This window comes from Chelonia mydas, chromosome 4 (assembly GCF_015237465.2).
Source record: "Chelonia mydas isolate rCheMyd1 chromosome 4, rCheMyd1.pri.v2, whole genome shotgun sequence".
Classification (NCBI taxonomy): Eukaryota; Metazoa; Chordata; order Testudines; family Cheloniidae; genus Chelonia; species Chelonia mydas.
This window is the reverse complement of record NC_057852.1, coordinates 43,096,529-43,120,274: the sequence shown is the minus strand read 5'-3', so window position 1 is coordinate 43,120,274 and position 23,746 is coordinate 43,096,529. Positions and strand designations below refer to the sequence as shown.

The 23,746-nt window shown below is 40.8% G+C and overlaps 1 long non-coding RNA gene across 1 annotated transcript; it reads right to left on the bottom strand.

Moving 5' to 3' along the window:
* Positions 1 to 682: 682 nt before the first annotated feature.
* Positions 683 to 22,518, bottom strand: LOC122465514. The gene is made up of 3 exons (XR_006290431.1): positions 22,312 to 22,518; positions 10,556 to 10,559; positions 683 to 694 (listed from the first exon to the last, which is right to left on the bottom strand). It is a non-coding gene; the product is annotated as an uncharacterized LOC122465514 (long non-coding RNA).
* Between the last annotated feature and the right edge of the window lie 1,228 nt (positions 22,519 to 23,746).

The following is a 23,746-nucleotide window of genomic DNA, read 5'->3' as shown; positions in this document are numbered from 1 at the left end:
AGTCTATCCCCTGTTTCCTCTGGCTGCAAGTCCTCTCGATTCCTATTGTCCCTTGCAATCCTCTGCAACCCATCCCATATCCTCCTGGGGCTCATATTTGGTGTTATCTCCATTGACTCTTGCCTTCTTCCTAAAGGACTAGCTGCTCTTCTCTTCTTCCTTGACTTCTCACCTTCGGTGACCACCTGCTGTGCTCCTTCTTCATTTTCCAACTCCGCAAACCTGTTCCTGAGCTCTGTTTCTCCGTCACTAGCCCATCTTTTCCTCTGCCTGGTTCTCTTAGTCACATTCTTCCACTGTCCACTTTCCTCACCCAGCAGTCTCCCCTCAGATTTCTTTGGTCCTGCTTCCATCTGCAAGTCTGAGCTTTTCTCTTCAGCCTCCTCATGTCTTTGCTCCATCATCCGCTCGAACCCCCTTCTAAATTCAACCAGAGTTTCCACCTGCATCTCCAATCCTTGGATCTTTTCTTCCATCATCTCTATCAGGTGGCACTTCATGCAGACAAAACTCTTTTCAGGTACCCCCTCCAGGATCATGTACATGCCTCAGCTTCTATATCCAGTCATCTTCATTGTGTCTTCCACTACTTGGGTCACTACCACTGCTGCCACTGTATCTGTCATCGCCTTCCCACCTAAGTCCTGTTAGTCTGGGAAACACAAACCAAACCTCCCACCCACAGCAAAACAAACTGCCAGCGAGCACGAAAACGCTACCAGACCACCACAGAGTCCCCTCACTAGCCTGTCTATTCCTTTGCCTGGCTCTCTTAGTCTTCCCCCCGAACTCCCCTTACAAACTCCCACTCAAACTCCCCTGTTTACAGCTCTGTTTGCTGGCTCCTGTGCCGCTGCCTGACTGGCTGGCTACCTTTAGAGAACCCCTAGTCAGAGAAGCCCTGCCCCCTAATCAGGGCTCAGCCTCTCTCCCAGCACACTGCCTCTACCAGCCTCTATAAATACCAATACAAATACCTTCTCCTTCAACAGAACTCCCACTCAACTCCCCTGTTTACAGCTCTGTTTGCTGGCTCCTGTGCCGCTGCAGCTGTGCTTTTGAAGTACATTTGGTATCTCCCCCAGAGAATGGGTTGTGGCTCGGCTTTAAATTGGATCATACTGCTCAAACCAGTCTTCTATAAAAGATAGTGAAACTTGTCTTAAGTGACTGCCCAGGAACTAATAAAACCTAGTAGCTTAATAGATCTTTTGTTCTAATAAAACTTCTGATATGGGATATAAGATGTCTATATATATAAAATGAGAGTATTTTACATAAACTCAGAAACTGTACAATAGATTATTTCAATAAGGCAAACTTTAGAAATGCTAGAGAGACATCTTTAGCTTTTTCTTAATGATTGCTTGAGATCAGATGCATTCTTTTCACCTGGCTGAAGTTTGGCAATCTTCTTTCTTCTGCCAACCCTGCCTAATGGTTTGGCGAATTTGAAAGTGTATCTGAATACTGAATTGCAGACAATTTTCTAACATAGGTTTTTTGGGGCTGACTAGGTTGGATAGAGTCATCTGCATTTTTCTACCAGGCACAATTTCAAATAAGTCTTCAGTTTCTTAACCTCTTTTATTTTGTAATATTTGTACTCATTTTTCCCTTTGGAAACATCTAGCTTTGCCAGAGTGTGCACTTGTGTTACCTCTCTCCTGTGTTTGTGCTCACCAGCATTTGAAAATTTAGTGGCTAATACACAAATTAGGTTTTGATGTATAAATTGCTCTCCACTGGTTCAGTTTGTTGGGTTGTCTGGCTCTGATGTGAAGTCATTGTCCCCTGATGTCTGGCAAGCTTTAATTAATTATGCATTTCTTTGTCTTAGGAGTGTCTTTTGTCTCTTTGCTAAAAAGACTCAGTTGTTCCTAACTTTCTGGGTACAATAAGACTCTCGAGTAGTCATGTGTTTTTTCACCAAACATGTTTGGAAGTTCTTTTGTTTCAAGGAATATTTTTTTCCATTCTATACTGTATAATTAGGGTGCACATATGTCCTGATTTTATACGGACAGTCCTGGGTCTTTTTTTTATATAGGCTCTTATTACCCCCCACCCCCTGTCCTGATTTTTCACATTTGCTGTCTGGTCACCCTATATATAATATTAACACAAATTACCCTAAATGCATGTCATGGCAAACATGATTGCTTAAACAAATGCAGTTGGGACTTATTTGCTATAGGATCTTGATATCAAAACACTCATTAATGATAATAAAAAGCCTTTTATGGCTAAGTCACTTTTCTGATCTGACGCAGGTCAGTGGCGACCAAAAGTAGCAGTCGTTGTCATCATCATCATTATCCTACAGCTGTTCAGCAGCTTTTATATAATGAGCTGGCAGTTTCAAGTCAATTCCTATGAACAGACATAATAAAAACCACCATAATTATCACGAGACCTAGCTGAACAATATTAATTGAGACAGGTTAGTCTGTATCAGTAAAAACAACAAGGAGTCTTTGTGGCACCTTAGAGACTAACACATTTATTTGGGCATAAGCTTTCGTGGGCTATAACCCACTTCATCCATCCATCTGATGAAGTGGGTTATAGCCCACAAAAGCTTATGCCCAAATAAATGTGTTAGTCTCTAAGGTGCCACAAGGACTCCTTGCTGTTTTTAATATTCACTGAGGGTCGGATTCTGCCACCCTTACTGCAAATAGAACCTTACTGTCAGTAGCCCTACTGAAATCCATGTGACTATTTGAGGAGCAAGATACTATCTAAGGTAAATAAGAATAGCCCTGAATAATTTAAATTCACACATTTAAAAATTATTAGATGAATTATTTAAAAAAACTATTTCAAACAGGTCTCAATCTCCACAGAGGCCACGGGGACTGAACTATATCTCACCCATCCAGAAAAGAGTAACAGGACAGAGTGGGAGGTTTTCACTCTTATCTTCACTGAACATATTCTGTGGACAAAATGAGGACTTTATTTACCTTTGCTATCAATTATGTATCTATCTCTGGCATTAACATTCATTTTTATGATAATCACTTCTGGAAAGGGCAGATAGTGAATTGAATAAAATAAAATAAATAATAACTACTTCTTCCCTTTAATCATGCCTGTTCTTTAATGGTTCAACACACTCTTTTCTGCTCTACTGTTTATAGATAAAAATAAGTGGAAGGACATACAAATCTCCCTGCAGATACTCTTGCCCTGTCCTATGTCTGAAAAATTTCAGATCTCAAGATTCATTATCCTGTATAAAATCATGTCTCCCATATTGTAAATCTCTCTTAATTGTCAGAATCAAACATTAAATGCAGATCATTAAATCTACACAAAGTTAGACACCTAATCAAGATGAGGGAACCATTAAAAATCACCAGGACAGGAAACTCCACATATTATTTTGATTTCTATTATATTCATAACAGAATATAAGAAAGAAATGGCACAAAAATGAAGGCTGAGATGCACAGTTGATAACATTTGCCATATAGTTTTGAAAAACCCAAACATTGGCGGGGCCAATTCTCAGATACATTATAAAACTTGGTGCATTAAAATGGATGTAAAGAGGTCTTTATGTAACTGAGAATCAGGCCCTATTATGTATAATGAAGGTTACTTACTTGTAACCAATGTTCTTCAAGTTGGACTCCGCACATTCAGAATATGTGGCAACAGGTGCTGTTGTTGAACAGCACAGTCTTCTACTAGCAGTGCCTGATCAATCACTCAAGCACCCCTCTCTGCCCTTACCCTCTGTGTCCAAGCACATTCTGAGGGTATGGCTATAAAAGAGGGTGCAGCAGCAGTTGCTGCGTCAGTTCCTTCCATCGCTAATGCAGAACCATGAGTAGATAGGACTTTGTAGACGAGGGAAAGGAGGGCAGGAAATATGAATATGCCGAGTCCATCTCAAAAAACCTTGGTTAGAGGTAAGTAACCTTCATTTCTTTGAGTGTCCTCAGCATATTCCCAGTCTTGGGATAGTTTAGTCAGTAAAATATAAGGAGATAGAACTCCTTACCCTCCATCCAAACTGAACAAAGACTGAAGAGCCAATGTGCCAAACGTAGCATCAGACTTAGCTGTAGTATTTAACACATAATGTTTAGTAAAACATGAATTCCATGTGGCCACTTTAAAAATCTCACTGAATGGAACCTGTTTTAGACATACTTGTGGCCACTACTCTCGTGGAGTGTGCTCTCAACCTAGCGGGGGGGAATGTTAGGGATTTTCATAAGCTTCTATTATACATAGTTTGATCCACCTAAATAATTTTTGCACTGAAATGGGATTCCCTTTACAGTTATCCACACATGAGACAATCAATCTGAGTGATACTCTAAAATCCTTAGTCCTAATTAAATTGAATGATAACACTCAATTTTAAAGTCCAAACAATATAATTTTGCTTCATTCTTATTTGAATGCCATTTGAGAAAGAACACTGTTAAAGTAATGGATTGGTTAACATAAAAGTCTGAAATTACTTTCAATATAAACTTTGGGTGAGGATGAAGAACTACTTGGTCTTTATGAAGAACTGTAAATGGGGGGAGGGGGTGGAAATCAGCCATCCACACATGAAGTTCACTAGCCCCCCTCGCTTATGTTATTGCTATGATAAAAGCAGTCTTAATTGAAAGGTGAAACAGAACAATTAGATAATGGCTCAAATGAAAGAATCCCCTAATTGCAGGAAAGAATCCCCTAATTATCCTTTATGTGGGAACAAATGATACAGCTAGATTCTCGCTGGAATGTATCAAGGGAGACTATGCTAGGCTGGGGAAGACACTTAAGGAAATCGAGGCTCAGGTGATCTTTAGTGGGATTCTGCCTGTTCCTAGAGAAGGGCAACAAAGGTGTGATAAGATTATGACTATCAACAGATGGCTTAGGCAGTGGTGCTATAAGGAAGGCTGTGGGATGTATGGCCACTGGGAATCATTCATGGACAGAGGACTGTTCTCTCGGGATGAACTTCACATGAGTAAGGAGCGAAATAGACTTCTAGGATGGAGGCTGGCACAACTGATCAAGAGAGCTTTAAAATAGGAATCTGGGGGAGATGGTTGGGAGATGTCCAGGTAATCTCCGCGCCGGATTTTAACATTGAGAGGGAAGAAAACAAAGTAAGAAAAGATACAGCCGTGGGTAGGAGAATGGACATAAGGAGGAATGGTAGTGTACAAACCAGTCTAATAGGTGATAGTGGCGGTAGAATGTCTGTGCCTAATCAGGTAAAGAATGTGAGTGAGGCCAAGCAGCAAAAATTAATATATTTTTACGCTAATGCGAGGAGCCTAGGTAACAAAATGGAGGAACTAGAGCTACTGGTGCAGGAAGTGAAACCAGATATTCTAGGGATAACAGAAACATGGTGGAACAGTAGTCATGACTGGACTACAGGTATTGAAGGGTATGTGCTGTTTAGGAGAGACAGAAATAAAGGCAAAGATGGTGGAGTAGCATTTTATATCAATGATGAGGTAGACTGTAAAGAAATAAGTGATGGAATGGATAAGACAGAGTCTGTCTGGGCAAAAATCACATTGGGGAAGAAAGCTACAAGAGCCTCCTCTGGGATGGTGCTTGGGGTGTGCTATAGACCGCCAGGATCCAATCTGGATATGGATAGAGCCCTCTTTAATGTTTTTAATGAAGTAAATACTAATGGGAATTGTGTGATTGTGGGGGACTTTAACTTCCCAGATATAGACTGGAGGACGGGTGCTGGTAATAATAATAGGGCTCAGATTTTCCTGGATATGATAGCTGATGGATTCCTTCACCAAGTAGTTGCTGAACCGACAAGAGGGGATGCCATTTTACATTTGGTTTTGGTGAGTAGTGAGGACCTAATAGAAGAAATGGTTGTAGGGGACAACCTTGGTTCGAGCGACCATGAGCTAATTCAGTTCAAACTAAATGGAAGGATTAAAAAAAATAAATTTGCAACTAAGGTTTTTGATTTCAAAAGAGCTAACTTTAATAACTTGAGGAAATTAGTTCGGGAAGTGGATTGGACTGAAGAACTTGTGGATCTAAAGGCGGAGGAGGCCTGGAATTACTTCAAGTCGAAGTTGCAGAAACTATCAGAAGCTTGCATCCCAAGAAAGGGGAAAAATTCATAGGCAGGAGTTGTAGACCAAGCTGGATGAGCAAGCACCTTAGAGAGGTGATTAAGAAAAAGCAGAAAGCATACAGGGAGTGGAAGATGGGAGGGATCAGCAAGGAAAGCTACCTTATTGAGGTCAGAACATGTAGGAATAAAGTGAGAAAGGCCAAAAGCCATATACAGTTGGACCTTGCAAAGGGAATTAAAACCAATAGTAAAAGGTTCCATAGCCATATAAATAAGAAGAAAACAAAGAAAGAAGAAGTGGGACCGCTAAACACTGAGGATGGAGTGGCGGTTAAGGATAATCTAGGCATGGCCCAATATATAAACAAATACTTTGCCTCAGTCTTTAATGAGGCTAGTGAGGAGCTTCGGGATAATGGTAGGACAACAAATGGGAATGAGGATATGGAGGTAGATATTACCACATCTGAGGTAGAAGCCAAACTTGAACAGCTTAATGGGACTAAATCGGGGGGGGAAGGGGGCGACAGATAATCTTCATCCAAGAATATTAAAGGAACTGGCATATGAAATTTCAAGCCCATTAGCAAAAAATTTTAATGAATCTGTAAACTCAGGGGTTGTACCATATGACTGGAGAATTGCTAACATAGTTCCTATTTTTAAGAAAGGGAAAAAAAAGTGATCCAGGTAACTACAGGCTTGTTAGTTTGACATCTGTAGTATGCAAGGTCTTGGAAAAAATTTTGAAGGAGAAAGTAGTTAAGGACATTGAGGTCAATGGCAATTGGGACAAAATACAACACAGTCTTACAAAAGGTAGATTATGTCAAACCAACCTGATCTCCTTCTTTGAGAAGTTTCAGAGTAACAGCCGTGTTAGTCTGTATTCGTAAAAATAAAAGGAGTACTTGTGGCACCTTAGAGACTAACCAGTTTATTTGAGCATGAGCTTTCGTGAGCTACAGCTCACTTCATCGGAGAGTTGAGCTGTAGCTCACGAAAGCTCATGCTCAAATAAACTGGTTAGTCTCTAAGGTGCCACAAGTACTCCTTTTCTTTCTTTGAGAAGGTAACAGATTTTTTAGACAAAGGAAACGCAGTGGATCTAATTTACCTTGATTTCAGTAAGGTACAGTTCCACATGGAGAATTAGCAGCTAAACTGGAAAAGATGGGGATCAATATGAAAATTGAAAGGTGGATAAGGAACTGGTTAAAGGGGAGACTACAACAGGTCACACTAAAAGGTGAACTGTCAGGCTGGAAGGAGGTTACTAGTGGAGTTCCTCAGGGATCCATTTTGGGATGAATCTTATTTAATCTTTTTATTACTGACCTTGGCACAAAAAGCAGGAATGTGCTAATAAAGTTTGCAGATGACTCGAAGCTGGGAGGTATTGCCAATACAGAGAAGCACAGGGATATCATACAGGAAGGTCTGGATGACCTTGTAAACTGGAGTAATAGTAATAGGATGAAATTAAATAGTGAAAAGTGCAAGGTTATGCATTTACAGATTAATAACAAGAATTTTTGTTTTAAACTGGGGATGCATCATTTGGAAGTAATGGAGGAGGAGAAGGATCTCGGAGTATTGGTTGATCACACGATGTCTATGAGCCGCCAATGTGATATGGCCATGAAAAAAGCTAATGCGGTCTTGGGATGCATTAGGCGAGGTATTTCCAGTAGAGATAAGGAGGTGTTAGTACCATTCTACAAGGCACTGGTGAGACCTCATCTGGAATATTGTGTGCAGTTCTGGTCTCCCATGTTTAAGAAAGATGAATTCAAACTGGAACAGGTACAGAGAAGGGCTACTAGGATGATCCAAGGAATGGAAAACCTGTCTTATGAAGGGAGACTCAAAGAGCTTGGCTTGTTTAGCCTAACCAAAAGAAGGCTGAGGGGAGATATGATTGCTCTCTATAAATATATCAGAGGGATAAATACCACGGAAGGAGAAGAATTATTTAAGCTCAGTACCAACGTAGACACAAGAAGAAATGGATATAAACTGGCCATCAGGAAGTTTAGACTTGAAATTAGACAAAGGTTTCTAACCATCAGAGGAGTGAAGTTCTGGAACAGCCTTCCAAGGGAAGCAGTGGGGGCAAAAGACATATCTGGCTTCAAGACTAAGCTTGATAAGTTTATGGAAGAAATGATATGGTGAGATAGCCTAGTTTTGGCAATTAATTGATCTTCAACTATTAGTGGTAGATATGCCCAATGGCCTGTGATGGGATGTTAGATGGGGTGGGATCTGAGTTACTACAGAGAATTCTTTCCTGGGTGTCTGGCTGGTGAGTCTTGCCCACATGCTCAGGGTTTAGCTGAGCTCCATATTTGGGATTGGGAAGGAATTTTCCTCCAGGGCAGATTGGCAGAGGCCTTGGGGTTTTTTCGCCTTCCTCTGCAGCGTGGGGCATGAGTCACTTGCTGGAGGATTCTCTGTTCCTCGAAGTCTTTAAACCACGAATTGAGGACTTCGATAGCTCAGACATAGGTTAGAGGTTTGTTACAGGAGTGGGTGGGTGAGATTCTGTGGCCTGCGTTGTGCAGAAGGTCAGACTAGGTGATCATAATGGTCCCTTCTGACCTTAAAGTCTATGATTCTATGATCATGAGATCATTTGGAGCTTGTGGGCACCCTGCTCTTACACAGAATAAAGAGTTTGTGCATGGGGGTTGAGCTTATTCACAGTGTCACAGTATTTACATGAAATGAAACATGGCAATTCTATTAAGGAACAGAGACAGTTGCCAGTTCTGCTCGCTTCACTTTTTATTCACCAGTAAACAGAAAGTAAGGAACAATGTAAAATATTAAAACCACTACAGCAATCCTAAATGAAAAGTGGTTCACAGATGCAAATAGAGAAGGGCCATTCCACTCAATAAAGTATGTACAAATATATTAGCAGCTGGATTAAAAGGAAAATGAGTCTGACAGATTCATGCTGTTCTTCATTTCCTGTGCCTTAGACTTGCCAAGCCACGTTTTTGAAAGCAAATATCTACTCTATGTAAACAATGTCATTGATTTTTTTCAATATGTTTCCATTTTACTCTAAGCTGTTTAATTTTTTTGTAAATGAGTTAAATGACGATTGGGAGTTGCCAGCTAGTGTCAAAATTTTAAGCTTGATGTTCCCAGCAGTCTATTTATTCCTTTAAAAATAAGACTTTATCCCCAGATCTGAAATATTGCCAAATTCAAACCATTCCTTATTCTTCCAGCTGTCCAATTCAAGAAGAATAATTTTGTCTGATAACTGTTCATCATATGGCCAAATTCTGCTCTCATTTATTCCAGTTCTATCCATTGACTTCAATAGAGAGGAACCACTGTAATTGGGAGCAAACTTTGTCCCAGAATTTTGTTCCTGTCAAAGTTGCAATCATGCCCAACAACTGACTATTGGGAGAACTCAGTGCCTAACCCAAAACAGAGGATACTTTAAGCACACACAAGTTATTAATCCGTTTTCAAAGGACTGCATGTAATTTCACATGTAAACTCTCATTACTTATAATGAAAGTCATGTAACTAAAATTCTGCACATCATATTGAATATGTATTGGTAAATTATTAGCATGTGGCTTTGATATTTTAAATTATTTATACTATGTGGCATCCAGTAAAATAAATATTGACGGTCAGATTTTCAAAGTAGTTGCTTAATGTGTGAGTGCTCTTCCTTCTTGCCCCCTCGAGTTCAGTGTGTATATGGTGCTATTTGGAATGCTGAGGTGCCTTAATATGTTGGTGACACACAGTTTCATGCCTCCATCTTGGGCTGACCCACCCAGAGTGGTCAGTTACTTCATTTAGTGTCTGTGTGAGACTGACGCATGGATAAGAGCTAGCTGGCTGAGTTTCAGGGTAATGGATATTGTCTCTTCATTTCAGGGTAGATGTGCACCATTTGTTATTCAGAGTTATAATCTACGCGATCTGATATGATTCCCAGCTACTACTGTAAGATCAGGTAGCAGCAACGGTAAGATGGTTGCAACTATTCCTTTGGAATGTGGACTGTCATCCACGCTTTTCAGAGTAGCAGCCGTGTTAGTCTGTATTCGCAAAAAGAAAAGGAGTACTTGTGGCACCTTAGAGACTAACCAATTTATTACCCATTATTAAAACCCATTGTTTCATGTTCTCTATGTATATAAATCTCCCCACTGTATTTTCCACTGAATGCATCCGATGAAGTGAGCTGTAGCTCACGAAAGCTTATGCTCAAATAAATTTGTTAGTCTCTAAGGTGCCACAAGTACTCCTTTTCTATATCCATGCTTTTGTTAGTTTAAGATTACACATTGTGCTTCCTTGGGCGGGCTGGCTAGACCCTCAGTACAGTTTAGAGCAGCCTCTTGCTTGCTCTAAGCCACATTCAGCTGCAGCAACACTAAAGTAACTCTGTAGCTAAAAATAGCTGCCGTGCCTTAGCACTCCAGCCACACACCTCTTCCCTAGTTATGCTCCCAGTATACCACCTATACTCAGGACTGCAGCGAGGAGGGAGTGCAGCTGAGAGTTATTCCAGCAGGTCTTAGAGTGATAGCCGTGTTAGTCTGTATCAGCAAAAACAACGAGGAGTCCTTGTGGCACCTTAGAGACTAACAAATTTATTGTTAGTGTTTTCCTAAGGAAGTCCTGTAAATCGGAGGCATTCCTGAGGTATGAGATATATGCAGCCAGTTTACAACCCATGAACACCATGGCCTGGAGCTGGGCCATGAATCAGGACCTCTCAGTTATGCTATGTTTTGTGCCATTGCTACAGTTGATGTAAAAAGCAGCAGCCTAAAGTTACTTACAAAGAAACACTGAATATATTCTATATAGACTTTGAGCCAACTTTTTAGTTTGTCTAGATCTGATCCATGTATCTGTGGCTCACAAGAAAGGTTAGTTTCCAGCAAGAGGTATGTACTGTGATTAACATGGTGCCTGTCTCTGCTTTCTTTTTGAGGTACCTAGTTATCAACTTTTTGGCAGAATTCTCCCTCTGTGATTATGTTGTTTAGGAGAAAGCTAACAATACATCTACTCATTTTGTATGCCATTTAATCCTGAAATATCTGTTCAAAGTCATGTTTACTGTGAAGTCAGAGATTAGTTTACTTTAAGACACTCCAAATGTAGAATGACTGAAGACTCTGAGCTAAATGTTGCTAAATAACCCCATCAGTGATTGGCGAAGGATGAAAAATCTTGAAAATGTAGAATAGGCTGACTACTCCACAGAGCAAAAATATCCATTTCAATGCAAACTGGTCTTTTTAAGCATCCAAGCTCAACCCTTGACCGTTGATTTATCTTAATTTGTATTGTAGTAACAATAATGATTTTCAAAGTATTTGTCCAAAAATGGACACAAAAAGTAGTACAGATCATTTTAAGCATGTCCATTACATATTCCATTTTCTGCTTACTGTTTTGTAATGGTGCATCCATATTCATTAACTGTGTGTATAGATAAGGAGAATGTCAATCATTTATCATCAGTTTATTTATCAAATTGTTTATTACTGATTAAAAGAAAAGGAGTACTTGTGGCACCTTAGAGACTAACAAATTTATTTGAGCATAAGCTTTCGTGAGCTACAGCTCATTTCATTGGATGCATGCAGTGGAAAATACAGTGGGGAGATTTATATACATAGAGAACATGAAACAATGGGTGTTACCATACACACTGTAACAAGAGTGATCACTTAAGGTGAGCTATTACCAGCAGGAGAGGGAAAAAAAAACCCTTTTGTAGTGATAATCAAGGTGGGCCATTTCCAGCAATTGACAAGAACGTGTGAGGAACGGGGGGGGGGGGGGGGAATAAACATGGGGAAATAGTTTTACTTTGTGTAATGACCCATCCACTCCCACTCTCTATTCAAGCCTAAGTTTATTGTATCCAGTTTGCAAATTAATTCCAATTCAGCAGTCTCTCGTTGGAGTCTCTTTTTGAAGTTTTTTTGTTGAAGAATTGCAACTTCTAGGTCTGTAATTGAGTGAGCAAAGAGATTGAAGTGTTCTCCAACTTTTTGAATGTTATAATTCTTGACGTCTGATTTGTGTCCATTTATTCTTTTATGTAGAGACTGTCCAGTATGACTAATGTACATGGCAGAAGGGCATTGCTGGCACATGATGGCATATATCACATTGGTAGATGTGCAGGTGAACGAGCCTCTGATAGTGTGGCTGATGTGATTAGGCCCTATGATGGTGTCCTCTGAATAGATATGTGGACACAGTTGGCAACGGGCTTTGTTGCAAGGATAGGTTCCTGGGTTAGTGTTTTTGTTGTGTGGTGTGTGGTTGCTGGAGAGTATTTGCTTCAGGTTGGGGGCTGTCTGTAAGCAAGGACTGGCCTGTCTCCCAAGATCTGTGAGAGTGATGGGTCGTCTTTCAGGATAGGTTGTAGATCCTTGATGATGCACTGGAGAGGTTTTAGTTGGGGGCTGAAGGTAATGGCTAGTGGCGTTCTGTTATTTTCTTTGTTGGGCCTGTCCTGTAGTATGTGACTTCTGGGTACTCTTCTGGCTCTGTCAGTCTGTTTCTTCACTTCAGCAAGTGGGTATTGTAGTTGTAAGAATGCTTGATAGAGATCTTATAGGTGTTTGTCTCTGTCTGAGGGGTTGGAGCAAATGCGGCTGTATCGTAGAGCTTGGCTGTAGACAATGGATCGTGTGGTGTGGTCTGGATAAAAGCTGGAGGCATGTAGGTAAGTATAGCAGTCAGTAGGTTTCCGGTATAGGGTGGTGGTTTTGTGACCATTGCTTATTAGCACTGTAGTGTCCAGGAAGTGGATCTCTTGTGTGGGCTGGTCCAGGCTGAGGTTGATGGTGGGCTGGAAATTGTTGAAATCATGGTGGAATTCCTCAAGGGCTTCTTTTCCATGGGTCCAGATGATGAGGATGTCATCAATGTAGCGCAAGTAGAGTAGGGGTATTAGGGGACGAGAGCTGAGGAAGCGTTAAGTTACAAAACTGGAACTCTACCATAACTGCAATATTTTACTCTCCAGTTCAGAAACAATTATAATAACTCTCAAAAATATTTAAAATAATCTGTTAGTTATGTGACAGATAATGTTGGAATGCTTTCTGTGTTTGGATAATCATTCTGTTTGACATTGTACAAACTGCTTTAGCATTCATGCTTCTCTATCATGAAAGTAAATGATTCACATATTCAGTGACAGATGAGAAGCTGATTTCAAACTCCTTAAATTTTATCCCTCTATTTTATGCTGACCAACATATACTCTAACCAGGTTTAAAGAGGACAAAATATTATTGTTCATAAAAGAAGAAATATACTCAGGCTGTAATCATTAGTTAGTCCCTGCTGTGGCACTGCATTAAATTTGTGTTGTATTTCGATCTTGCAACATAATTATAGGGTAAAACCCTGCAGTTCTTGCTCAGTCAGTATTCACAGTGTGTTCCCCACTGATTCCACCCTCCTTGTAGGATTTCTTAACCACATGAAATAAGAGTCTGCTCTGGCAGATTGCTACCACTTTGACCTAGACTCCAGGTCAAAGCTGAATAAGTTCTGTTTTTATTTGGCAATTCGGCCCTATTAGGCTTGGTCTACACTACAGTAATTTGCCATAGCTGAAAGCTGTTATGAATATTCATGTTAACTGACGCAATGCTGAATGTGGCTTGGCAGTTGGTGAAAACCAGGACATAAGAATAGCAGTACTGGGACAGACCAATGATCCATCTAGCCCAATATGCTGTCTTCCAACATTGGCAGGTGCCAGATGCATGAGAGGGAATGTACAGAACAGGGCAATTATCAAGTGATCCATCCCCTATCATCAGGTCCAAGACAGAGCTGCTGGAACAATTTGTATAGTGGGGGTACTGAGAGCCATTCAACCAAACTGTAAACCCTGTATATAATGGAAACCACTTCAAGCCAGGGTGTGTGGCTTAGGACACCCAGAGCATGGGATTGTGTGCTTGACCATCCTGGCTACCAGCCATCAATGGACCTATCCTCCATGAATTTATCTAATTCTGTTTTTTAATCCAGTTATACTTTTGGCCTTTACAACATCCCCTGAAAATGAGTTCCACAGGTTGACACAGTTAGTAGTTCTGCAATTTCATATTAGAGTTCCTTCATAACTCTTGGGTGAATACTGTTTGGTCCTCATGACATTATTTTTTAATTTATCAGTTTGTTTGAAAATGTCTTCTATTGACACCTCAGTCTGGAGAAGTTCCTCTGATTTATCACCTCAAAAGAATGACTCAGATGTGGGAATCTCTCTCATATCCACTTCAGTGAAGACCAATGCAAATAATTCATTTAGCTTGTCCACAGTGGTCTTATCTTCTTTGAGAACTCTTTAGTCCCTTGATTGTCCAGTGATCACAGTGATTGTTTGTCAGGTTTCCTGCTTCTGATGTACTTTAAAAAAAGTTATGGTTAGTTTTTGTGTCTTTTGCTAGTTGCTCATCAAATTCTTTTCTGGCCTGCCTAATGCTACTTTTCCATTTGACTTGCCGGAGTTTGTGCTCCTTTCTATATTCCTCATTACAGTTTCACTTCCAATTCTTAAAGGACATCTAACTGCTTCTTTTACTCTGCTGTTTAATTATAGTGGTATTTTTTGTCCTCTTACTTTTTTTTAATTTGGGGTATTCATTTAGTTTGAGCCTTTAGTGTAGTGTTTTAAAATTGGTTCCATGCAGTTTTCAGGCATTTCACTCTCATGACTGTTCCTTTTAATTTCAGTTTAACTAACTTCCTCATTTTTGTGTAGTTCCCCTTTTTGAAGTTAAATGCTAACGTGGTAGGACAAATCATGTTCACCATTGTGTCAGCTAATTGTGATTAAACTGAAATCTCTTTATCAAGGTCTATGCTGACTGCTGCACCATGTTTAACATTGTGCCAGTCAACACATTCTTTAACAACCATCTTCAGTCACAATAATATTTTAAAGTGTAAACCTTGCCCTACGTTTGTTGCAATATTTAAAGAGTGGAGAGTCTAGCAAATACAAAATTGAACAAAGCTTCCTTCACTGTCCCCCAGCATCCAAGCTACAAAGCAGTTTCTCAGGTGATTCTGGACCAATGGACTACAATGTTATTTGGACTGTGTATGGTTCCAACTAATTATAGTGATGTGGCTGCTTATAACAACTGCTTACATGACTTATAAGTTGTCTAGGGATAAAAATGTTTAGTTGCTCAGATGATATTGTGCTCAGTGCAGAGTCAGAAAGGCTTCTAAAGCTATGTATTTCAGCCACATTTGGTTACTGAAAGCACTAGAGTTTCTGAGAAATGTAAAAGAATTACTTTTGATTTTAACAATAGATAATTCTGTTTGAGAAAAACAAAATACAATGGACCAAATTTTACTCTCACTTCTGCAAAATATCTTAACTGAAATCAATGGGGGTGCTCTAGATTTACACTAATTTATATTCCCTCTCCCATTTAATACGTACAGGTGTGAATAGGTTTGTGCAAATGAGTCACTTTCTCCTGCATTTAAGCAAATGCACTAATTGTATTGCTTGTCTATGTGAAGCTAAGCTATGCATTCATATTTTATAATGATGTTCCATGCTGTGGATATTAAACTGTTCTACATATACCTTGTTGAAAATCAGCTTAAAGGGAAAGGTAATCCCAATTTACAAGAGAAAGCTACAATATTTTTTCAAACAGTGGTTCATTTATATCAATTAAAGGGCGCAAAATGATTGCCATTATTTACCAATATATGAAAAATGTCCTTATTCCCCTAAAATAAACAGAATTACCTGTTCTTAAAAACATATAAAATCTTTTGGAAGCCAGCTGCAGATGGAGATATAATAATAAATATTGGTCTTGGTATGCATGTTTCAAGAGTTATAGATATTCTTTTCACCTAAAGACTCTGCAAATAAATACAAATTTCCAAACAGTTAAAGTGACTCAGAACAAGACCCATGGGAGTTTTGAACCTAATGTAGCTTGAAACTGACTGAAAGATATGCTGCAAATAGCTTTTAGAAGCTGGCATTTATTGCACCATGTTCATCTTTCCCTTACTTAAAATTATGCCACTTGACCTCTAGCCATATGTTCTTGTGCTATGATCAGATTTCAAGAGTCAAGCCAGATCAGTGTTTGGATGGGAGAATTTAAGGAATACCTCAAGTATTGCAGACAATGGCATCTAAGATTCAGTATGTATCACTCTTCCTTCTGACTCTTCACTAAACCAAAGCCTGATGCTAAGGGGTACTGTACTGTTACAATTTCTGTTCTTTGGAAAAAACTGAGGTTCTTTGAGCAGTTATCCACATGTATTCCACTTCTGGTATACATGAACCCTATGTGTGCAAAATTGGATTCTTTTGAATAGCAGTGTATAATGTAGACATAAATGTAGCAATTTTATAGCTGTAGTGCAAGACACAAGAGGGGAGTCACATGGATAATGGAGACAATTTTAAAAGCAAAGGTGACAGGTGCCTCGAAGGAAAACTTCGACTAGAAGTAGATCACAAAATAGAACCTGTCTGCTTCCACAAAGGAAAATTCCAGTGGCACTACATAATCCAGTATGCAAGGAGCTCAAAAATCTGCAGAGCAGGGGTATCATAGTACCTGTAGAAGCCAGTACAGCCTGAACAGAAAGTGTAGTGATGGTAAAGAAGCCATCAAGCAATTTACGTGTCTGAATACACCCAAAGCCACTGAACCTGACATTGAAAAGATGCCACTCTCCACTGCCCACAATGGGTGACATCTTGCCAGAACTTTCCAAAGGCAGAACCTTGATAGTCTGAAGTGAGGAATGGGTTTTGGCACATAAGCCTGGATATAGAGTCCAGTATACTGATAACCTTTGCAACACCATTTAGTTGCTAGAGATGGCTGTGGATGCTGATGGGCATAAGCCTAACGTCAGAGGTGTTCCAGAGAAGATTCACCCAAGCACTGGAAGGACTGCCTGGAAGGACTGCAGTTGTGAATGATATCCTCAGAGGTGAAGGGAGCAATGATACAGAAACTGAAAGAGATCCTGACCAAAAAACCTGCAAGCTTTGCTACAATCATGTCGGGTCAAGAACATAAAACTCAACCTATTAAAAATATGAATCAAAGAGCATGGCATACAATGGACCTCACAGCAGAGGAACTGAAAGCAGAGCCCAACAAGACCAAGGAAGTCAGAACCATGCCAGCTTCAATGGATGTGAAAGGGGTACAGAGTTTCATGGGAACGATAAATTTTTCAAGTTCTGCCTACACGTGGCTGTAGTTTCTGGCTGGGCCTGTTGTCCCCCCTCTCAAGTTGCTTGTCAGTCGCTTGTTGGTCAGTTGGTAGGTTGCTCATCGCTCTTTGGCCGGAACACATACATCAGCTCACAAGGCAGGATGCTCGGTGGGACTCGGCAGGTCCCCAACAGCAAGCATCTGACATGTTGAAACAAATGATAACAGATGCTTCTGTCCTGAAGGGCTACCAGCCAGGAAAGCCCCTGACACTCAGTGTGATGCATTGGAGAAAGAATTGGGTGTAGCTCTTTTGCAGAACCAGCCAGTTGCTTATGCCAGCTGAGTCCTATCAGAATGTGAACAGGGGTATGGACAAATAGAAAAAAAGCTTCTGGCTTTGGTATTTGGAGTGTAGTAATTCCACCAATACATCAATGGCCACCCAGTAATAAGTATAATCAGACCGCAAACCCCTAAAGACTATCATGGCAAAGCCCCTTTTTAGTGCTCCAAAAAGATTGCAGCACGTGTTGATGTGCCTCCAGATCTATCAGGTAGAGATCAAATATTGTCCTAGCCATTTGCCAGTCTTGGCTGACACCCTAAGCAAGTCATATATACCCATTATTAGCGGGTTGTGGGGAGGGGCTCAGGATATTGAATCCATTAACTATCCATTAGCTTCACTATCTCCCTATTTCCACAGTGAAACTGATGGAAATCAAAGAGACTACAGAAAAGGACATCCAGCAACAGGCAGTCAAGAGAGCGATATTAGCAGGATGTCCAGAAGACAAAAGCCAAGCACTGGTAGGAGCAGAACTATATTTTCAAATTAAAGATGAGCTGAATGTGGAGGATGGAGTCATATTTCAACAACAGAGAGCTGTTGTCCCCACTTCATTATGTAAGGATGTAATGGAAAAAAAACGCCTCACACCTGGGCATTGGCAGCTATCGGATGGGCTTGAGAGTGTGTTTCCTGGCTGGAAATAAATACACAACTCTGCTCCTTGATGGAAGGCCACGATGCTTTCTAGTGGTGTAATAACCACCAGCCAGGGCTGGCCTTAGGTATGGGCAAACTGGGCAAAAGCACAGGGTGCCGATATAAATGGGGTGCCTCTGGAGCAGGGGTGCCCCTCCCTTTGCTGGCGTCTGCAACCCCTCGGCTCCTGCCCTCTGCCTTGGAGCTGCCCCTGGCCAGCTGCTCCCGGGAGCTTCCTGTCCACTATACAGAGCGGGCAGAGGTGCGAGAAGGATGGGTGCTGATGTCAGGGTGTCCCCTGCTCCCCTGCCCATGTACCCCATCTCTGCAGAGTGAGGTGAGTGGACAGGGCTCAAGAGTGGGACGGAGCTGCTGGTGGCTTCTGCTGCGTCTGAATGAGCTTTTCTTCAGACTGGTGAGTGCCGCTCTCTTAAAGGGGCAGCGCATGGTCTCTCATATACTCCCCAGCTCACACTCTCGGTCTCTTTCACACTCGCCCCCCAACACATACTTATGTTGTTGTTGTTGTTGTTGTTGTTACTTGTTGGTACTTCCTGAAATGCACATATGTTCTCTGTAATTTTATTCTAAGTGCTGTTATTTTAGTTTTCTGATGGGTCTGTGCATTTCATAATTTTATTTCTCTCTTCTGCTTAAATTTAATTCTTTGAGTGGTGAGTTCTAAAATGCCTAATCTGCCTGGACTAATTATCATTATTACTTTTATTACCACATTGTGCTTCGTCATTCATTATTTAAAGTGCTACAATCAAATAATAGTATCGTCCTAGAATGTAACTTTAGCTTGTACTAACCTTAGTAGTGCCTTAGTTTAAAAAAAAAGTCAGCTAAACACATTGCTTTAGACACCAGGCAGATAAAGGTTGCCTATTTTCAAACTGTATTTTTAGTTCTGTATATTTATTCTGTAAAATAACTTAAAATGTGCATGAAAATAAATGCATTTCCAACTATTTTATCAATTGTAACGATGGAGTCTAACGTTAGTGAGTCACATACATGATTGTGATTGGTAAACATAAATTCCAAAATAATTAGAAAAATAAATTCCCTTTCTTAATAAAAGAGAAAAAAAACTAATCACAGATGTAAAAATTATGGTTTTAGTAAAAACAATTGACTAAAATAGAGTCGATAATGGCAGTAACACAGAGTGTGTCTGTTAGAGAAAGTAAACAGATTTTATATATTTTTATTTATCTCTACTAAAGATAATGTACAAAGTATCAAACGTGTGTTTCTAATATCTGTGTTAAAACTTCAGAATGGATACCTCAAGGCTTGGGATTGGGAGTATCTTGCTGCATTATCTCCTGATTGTTCTAAATTCACAAATAAACTTTAAACATTTAATTGGAGTTTGTATATATTTTTTCTTTCTTTATATAACAATTAGAGTGCTCCTGTCAGCTAGTTCCTAAGTTATTATCTGCAAAAACCCTAGAATTTTCAGGTGCCTAGGTAGTCCCTGGAATCATGGTTAAAGTTTCCTCCGACCCCCCAAAAACTGAAATGGTTCCCGGGTGAGCCATGAGTGGCTAGAGGGCCGCAGGTGGGCTGTGGGCTCTGGCAAGATGCAGCCACTGTGTGATAGAGCGAAGCCCACCTTGAGCCACAACAGCAGCGCAGAAGTATGGGTGGCAATATACCATATGTCATGCCCCCCCTTACTTCTGTGCTGCTGCTGGCAGTGGTGTTGCCTTCAGAGCTGGGTGCCCTGCCAGCCCCTGCCAGTATCAGGCTGCCCTACCAGTGCTTAATTTGTGCCGGGGCTGAGCTCTGGCACCTCTTTCAACACAAATTAAACACTGGGGGGAGGCAGTGGGACCCAGAGGTACGGGGGGAGAGGAAGCCCAGGGAGCCCGTGTAGGCCAGGAGTGATGGGGGAGGTGGGAAAGGGGCACCAAAATATGAGTTCGCCTAGGGTGCCATTTTCCCTAAGGCTGGCCCTGCCACTAGCAGAAAGAGATCTGTTTACCAGATGAACTGCCCACCCAACCAAAGGGGGAGCGGGCTTCTTTATCTTCAAGGAAAAGCAGTACTTGATTAGAGTGGACTACTATGTACATTTTGGGAAGTCAAGGCCTAGCCTGACTAATACAAGAGGCAAGTCAGTTATTGGAAAACTGAGGGCCCACTTTGTGAAATATGGGATTCCACATGCTATATTCACTGATAAGGGACCCCAGTTTGCCTCAGAAGAATTCAAGAAATTTGTATGCAAATGAGAGTTTGATGACCGTCTCCCTAGCATATCCACAGAATAATGGTAAGGTGGAATCAGTTATAAAAACAGCGAAAAGACTGTTACACAAGCCTATTTCTTCTGGTTCAGTCCCCTAGTTAGCATTTTTGACACATGAGAATATCCAATCATACAGGTTCCAAAACAGTCCAGCACAATCACTGATGGGGTGAAAGACCAAAGCCCTGCCACCAGTGAAGGGAAACATTTGCAGCCAGAAGGATGGAGACACTGCTGAGATGAGATGTCCTGCAATCAGAGAAAGCAGGAACTAGAGTACGAATGGTCAGCCATGGAAACCGGCTACCAGATCCTGTGAGGATTGAGCTATTAGAGAAACACCAGAAGGAGTGGACTAAAGGAGTTATGAGGGGTGCAGAGGCACCCAGGTTGTATGAGGTGACTTCGCAGAGGAACAAGTGATCTGAAGGAACAGGACACACAAACAGCAGATACGACACCCAGAGAGAGTCTACAGAGATACAGAAACCGTCACAGAACAAAGAAGCAGAGAACCATTGGGAGGCCAGCCCCATAGCAAGGGAGGAGACTCCAAAGAGAGAGTTTGCTAGACTCAGAGACAGAGATTGCTAGCACATAGCTGAGTTGGTCTTTACCACAGACTTAGCTTGATCTCAACAACAAGGAGTCCGGCGTCACCTTAAAGATTAACAGATGTATTTGGGCATAACTTTTGTGGGTAAAAAACCACAGATGCAGGCATTATTCTTCAGATTCATGGAGTGAAAATTACAGATGCAGGCATTCTTCAAATGCATGGAGTGAAAATTACAGATGCAGGCATTATTATACTGACACATGAAGAGAAGGGAGTTACCTCACAAGTGGAGAACCAGTGTTGACAGGGCCAATTCAATCAGGGTGGATGTAGTCCACTCCCAATAATTGATGAGGAGGTGTCAATTCCAGGAGAGGGAAAATTGCTTTTGTAGTGAGCCAGTCCCTATTCAAGCCCAAATTAATGGTGTTAAATTTGCAAATGAATTTTAGCTCTTCAGTTTCTCTTTGAAGTCTGTTTCTGAAGTTTTTTTGTTCAAGTATGGCTACTTTTAAATCTGTTATAGAATGTCCAGGAAGCTTGAGGTTGTCAAGGTTTCTTCGCCACTCTGAACTCTACGGTACAGATGTGGGGACCTGCATGAAAGACCCCCTAAGCTTATTCTTACCAGCTTAGGTTAAAACTTCCTCAAGGTACAAACTTTGCCTTGTCCTTGAACCCTATGCTGTCACCACCAAGCGTGTTAAACAAAGAACAGGGAAAGAGCCCACTTGGAGACGTCTTCCCCCCAAAATATCTCCCCAAACCCTACACCCCCTTTCCTAAAAATCCTCACCAATTTGCAAAGGTGAACACAGACCCAAACCCTTGGATCTTAAGAACAATGAAAAAGCAATCAGATTCTTAAAAGAAGAATTTTAATTAAAGAAAAGGTAAAAGAATCACCTCTGTAAAATCAGGATGGTAAATACCTTACAGGGTAATCAGATTCAAAACACAGAGAATCCCTCTAGGGAAAACCTTAAGTTAGAAAAAGACACAAAAACAGGAATATACATTCCATTCAGCACAACCTATTTTACCAGCCATTTAACAAAAGGAAATCTAATGCATTTCTATCTAGATTACTTACTAATTTAACAGAAGTTATGAAGAGCATTCCTGATCTGTTCCCGGCAAAAGCATGACACAGACAGACAGACCCTTTGACCCGTCCCCCACCCCCCATCCAGCTTTGAAAGTATTTTGCCTCCTCATTGATTATTTTGGTCAAGTGCCCTTGAGGTTATATTAGCTTCTTAACCCTTTACAGATGAAAGGGTTTTGCCTCTGGCCAGGAGGGATTTTATAGTTCTGTATACAGAAAGGTGGTTACCCTTCCCTTTATATTTATGACAGAGGTGTTCTCCTACTGGCTTTTGTATGTTACCATCCCTGATGTCTGATTTGAGTCCATTTATTCTTTTACGTAGATACAGTCCGGTTTGGCCAATGTACATGGCAGAGGGGCATTGCTGGCACATGATGGCATATATCACATTAGTAGATGTGCAGGTGAATGAATCCCTGACGGTGTGGCTGATGTGGTTGGGTCCTCTGATGGTGTCGCTAGAGTAGATATGGGGACAGAGTAGGCAACGAGGTTTGTTACAGGGATTGGTTCCTGGGTTAGTGTTTCTGTAGAGTGGTGTGTAGTTGCTGGTGAGTATTTCCTTCAGGTTGGGCGGGGTGTCTGTAAGCAAGGATTGGCCTGCCTTCCAAGGTCTGTGAGAGTGAGGGATCATTTTCCAGGATAGGTTGTAGATTATTGATGATGAGCTGGAGAGATTTTAGCTGGGGGCTGTATGTGATGGCCAGTGGTGTTCTGTTATTTTCCTTGTTGGGCCTGTCCTGTAGTAGGTAACTTCTGGGTACTTGTCTTCCTCTGCCAATCTGTTTCCTCACTTCCCCAGGTGGGTACTGTAGTTTTTTTTTTTACTGTAGTGTCTTTTTATTTGGAAAGTGCCTAATACATTCTGTGTCATAAATAAATCATAATAATCATCAGGAAGCTGGCTCACATGATGTGTTCACTGATCTTTGGCATGAGTGTTTCCTGCAAAAAGAAGGCAGCATAAACTTACAACAGGTAGGAGTCCTGACCTACCAGATCTTCTGGTATCTTTAAAACTTCCCTGATCACTGGCATAGTGCCTCTTATCTGGCCTCTTAGGAAATCCTGCAAGTTTCCTACAGTTAACATTTAATCACTTGTATGTACCATCATGAGCACATAGGAGTTTGCTGACATGTTTGTCAACCTTTTCAGATTTACCTGTATGGGAAGATACTATATAAGTTGTTGGTCGGTCTTTCTCAAACTTTTCTATCTTATGAGTTTTTTGTGCAGTAATGGGTAGAACTCAAACAATGTAGAAGCTCAGAATAGACTTGGAGAAATAAAATGCTGCTTTAAATAGTGAAGTCTGGCTGAAATTTGCAGGTCTGCAAAAATTAGCCCTGATCCTGAGTCTGCTAAAACAGACCACTGCTCTGGCACTCTGTCATGCTAGCAGATCCAACTTCAGAATCAGGGACTTGTCTGAAAATATCAGAAGAACAGATTTTTTTGTGAGATTTATGC